The 4,387-nt window shown below is 34.9% G+C and overlaps 1 pseudogene; it reads right to left on the bottom strand.

Annotated features, from left to right (window-relative positions):
• Positions 1 to 1,812: 1,812 nt before the first annotated feature.
• On the bottom strand, positions 1,813 to 2,613 carry LOC106735013 (vomeronasal type-1 receptor 3-like; annotated as a pseudogene).
• Between the last annotated feature and the right edge of the window lie 1,774 nt (positions 2,614 to 4,387).

Below are 4,387 nucleotides of genomic sequence, written 5' to 3'. Positions count from 1 at the left end.
TCTATAACTTACATAGGCTTAGTTTTAAAGTTTTGAAGTAATGCTAGATAATAGTATCATGAGATCTTTCTATGACTTTCCTTTTTTTCTTCACTTGATAAAATAGATGTAAAATGGAAACTCCTAAAATTTTAAAATATGAAAAAAAGGTAGTTAAAAGTAACCAGAATTTTAATAAGATTCAGAAACAGGGAACCAACAGTTGGCATAATGGCTATGTCACTGGCCTCCCAGGGAGTCGACTGTGGTTCGAGTCCCAGACCTGGTGGCTTAAACTGACACTAGGCACGTGTGCATGCATGCCCAAGATCCCAAGAGGAGAATGGAATAGAAGGGATTGAGGTGTGGCCATCCCCACTGGGGGGTGATTTCTTGCTTTCTGTCTCTCTGTCTCTCCCTGTCTTTCTGGCAAGCGCATGCACCCTATAGCAAAGGCTTTTCCAAAAAAGAAGAATCAAGAACTGAGACTTTATTTATGTCATTTTAGTATTTCATTTTTATTGGATATTTTACAAAAAATATTTGTATAGCATCTTTAATTTGATTAGTACTTTATATTAGTTTTTAATGGTTTAAAAGAACTCTAGCAAGAGCTATAAATATTATTTATTTTTAAAGTTTGATTCTTTGTTTCATGAGTGAGAGATATACAGACAGAAATTGAAATAGAGATAAAACACCCCTGACAGAGTCATAGTATAATGACATACAGGCATACTCAGGAGGACTCCACACACAAACACAATTTTTCCATGTAGGTCTACCTCACAGATTATTGCATTTTACTAAGAGTTTCAAAAATCAATTAGTTTCTTTTAGTCTTGGTATTAATATTTGTAACTCACATTAATAATTTGTCTCATATTAATCAACTGGGACTTGAATTTTAGCTTAAAATGTATTTTTTATTTTTAGTTTGTTTTATGGTGTGTGCAGTAGCCAGAGACAGACAGAGGGAAAGTGAGAAATCACCCTCAAGCTGGATGGTCACATTACAATCCCTTCTTTCCCATTCTTCTCTCAAGATTTTTTTGTGAAATGCATGTTCACACATCCAGTATGTTTTACAAACTTCCAGGTCTGGGACTCAAACTGTGCAGTTGAATATGTGGTATTCAGTCACGTTAACCACCATGCCACCTGTCTGGCCCTAATAAAGATATTTTAATATAATTTTGTGCTCAATTTGCCCCACCAGGAGAATTCTATTACATAAAAACATTTGAAATGTGCAACCATTCTTCTACCAAAAATATTTACATATTTTAATTGGCTAGTTTTCTTAGTAAGATTTAAAACAAAATTTGCAATGTCTTTGTCATCCTGGTCTATAATTTACTCTCTAAGTCCATCCTAGCAAGCCACATGCAACAAGACCACTATTTTTACTTCTTATTTATTGACTAATCATCTGTGGGGCTTTTATGTGTCATTAAACTTATAATTACTATATTTTTACACCAGGTCAATAATAGAATTTTAAATTAATGATTGTAAAGTTAAATAATCATATAGACTATTTGTATTGTGTGCAAATTATTATATGCCCCATTTATTATGAATTCTTAACCTCTAAAGCTCTCCATTTCAACATTTAATAAAATGAAAACTAACATTCCACTAAATTTTGGCTTTAACCATATGATAAATCCTGAGGGAAGACAATCCGAGAATCCATTTGTTGTTCACATTTTGTCTGCTATAGGACTACTTATTGTGGACGTTAAAACCAGGCCAAAAAAAAAGTAATATTGTGCTATTAAAAAAATAGTAAAAGAAAGAAAAGGAAGAAAAACCACACAAAATGCATAGCTACCTGATCAGCTCAGGGAACTGTGCATTCCTCCCATAACTTGGAGAAGTGAGCCTAGATATCCTGAGATCTTGACTCAAAAGAACAAAGGGGCTGATTGTAGGGAAACAAGTGATTAGTGCAGAGGTGTTCACCAGCCACCAACTTGGCTTATGAAAAAGAGAGATATATAATGAAAGGACTGAAGAGAGGGTGAAAAATGATACAAAGGTGCTCACTAGGACAAGGATTCTCTGGGTGATCCTGGACTCAGGGAATGGTCTTGGAGAGGGGTTGGTTCCATGAATGTGTTGGACTCGCTGCTTGTGTCTTAACAGGATGTAAACCGTGGAACTGCTGACCCAAATCATGAGTCCCAGGCACAAAACACCATAGGACAATAACAGTGAGTAATGTATTGGTTGTACAGTACTGCTGCTAACAGTCCCTGAACAGTATCCATAGTCAGTTTTTTTTTAGTGCTATTTTTGCAGTTGCACTTGCCACTCATGTACAGAAGAACATGGATATTGACCAGCACGTTCAGGATCCAGCACAAGATGCTAAAATTGCCAATGTATTTGGGAGCTTGTAGCTTCAGCTCTGCCCACATGGAGTCTCTGTAGCTGATGGTGATGGCCTGGAAGACACTCAAGAGGCAGGTGCTGCCCATAGACACACCCCTGCCCAAAATCTGTATACCTCAATGTGTATCTAGTAAAAGAGAGGAAACTGTAATGGTAAAGAAGAAAGAAATTCCCCAGGAATCCAACTATGGTTTGGGATAATATCACTCCTACTGTCAAGTCACTGGAGGCCATGTGTAATTTTCCAGGGACTGATAACCCAATCTGAAATAAGAGGATCCTGCATGGAAACATGATGGCTGTTTCATTGTGGCTGCTGACATCCACTATTATCCACTCATTGTTTTCAACCATCAAATTTTAAAAGTCATGTTTTTTTTTGGAGAGCTTTTCCTTTAAAAGGTCAAATAATTTCTCCACTGTATAAGATTACTTTATTAGTGTTTTAATCCTTTTACTGAAATCTTATGTGTAAAAGGCTTTATTGGTCCTGTTTTGTAGCTTAAAAGAAATAAACAACATAGGAAATCTGAAAGATGTTTTTAACATCACATCTTTGCAAGAGGTAGAGTCAGCAAATGACTACGATCTTAACCACGATGTGTCTAAATCTCTGATATTGTCATTTCTCCTAATACATTACATATTTTAAGTGTTTTTGTATATATTTTTAAGGAACAATCTTACTTTTTAAGCAAAATTGTGATGGGGCAATATTTAATATATTGATAAATCTAATTTAAAGGGCAACTATCATAGAATAATATAAAGACCAAAATAGAACATACATGTCATTATTTTTTGTAATTGCAAAAGATTAATATTAAGAACAAATGGAATTTATCATGTGTATTAACAATAAATGTTACAATTAGAAAGAAAATTTTTCAGTTTTAACCAGGAAAGATCACACAATGAAAGGACTTTGTGCCAAGCAATGTAACATAAAATATGAGTAACATAAAATATTATAATGAAGAACTTCAATTATCACTAATTACACAGATTATTAGTATTTATTTTTGAATGCATAAGTACCAAGGAAGTTACTTTAATATCAGAATTACTAAGTTTATTAAACATAAACTCATTATGTTAAAAAAATGGAGGTTGGGAAATTACTTTCTAAATAAGTTAATATAGTATTAAGATAAACATTGAACTTAAGAATGACATTAGGATGGTCTTTGAAAGCGAGAAACTACTGAAGACCGGGACTTTTTTCTAATATGTAAACCTCAGTTTATCAAGTTACCTTTGATTTAGACTTCTTTCCTGACTTCAAGAAGGAAGAGTCTCACCACAATGAATAGATAACAAATGTTTTCTATCACCACATAGATTCTGTGTGTTTTATGTATATCATATGCCAAGAGAACATAAAAAAGCTGTATCAATTATTTTGAAATAGCATAAGATAATTTAATCTGCTACAATTTACACACTATTGTGGGAATTAAAGTACTGTTAGAATACTCTCCTAATGCTGGAAATGTCCCTGATTCTTCCAGGAAATTTAAAAAAAACCTCATTTTCAAATTATCCTAAAGAATGTAAAGAGATACAGATTCATGGATTCACAAATCAAAAGCTAACAATGTTGAACACTAAGGATCGTGTTAAATTAAATTAGGAGAAGTTAGGAACTGGCCTGTGGCCTCGGCTCATATACCTTCTCTGCTCAGTAATTATTTCCTTCTGTCTTTGACACTAGCTCTGTATATGGCTCCAAGGAGTTCATATTCCAGGCAAGAACACTTTGCCTCCTGACAATTTCTTCCCATTCATACTCTGCCTGGAATTCCAAAATATACAATACTCATCTTCATCCTGATGCCAGAAAGAATGTCCCAGAGTGATGGTCAGGACAGACAGTGAGTGTGAGGAAGCAGCCAGGCTGGGATATGGGGCTCTGATCCTGTGACCTCCCCTCCCCTCAGGACTGTAGTTCCCATTTCACCTGTAGCAACAATGACAGGGCCAACTTGGGAAGGTGAAGACATTTTGG

Source organism: Tupaia chinensis, unplaced genomic scaffold (genome assembly GCF_000334495.1).
Source record: "Tupaia chinensis unplaced genomic scaffold, TupChi_1.0 Scaffold000037_21, whole genome shotgun sequence".
Lineage (NCBI taxonomy): Eukaryota > Metazoa > Chordata > Mammalia > Scandentia > Tupaiidae > Tupaia > Tupaia belangeri.
This window is presented reverse-complemented; position numbering and strand designations above follow the sequence as displayed.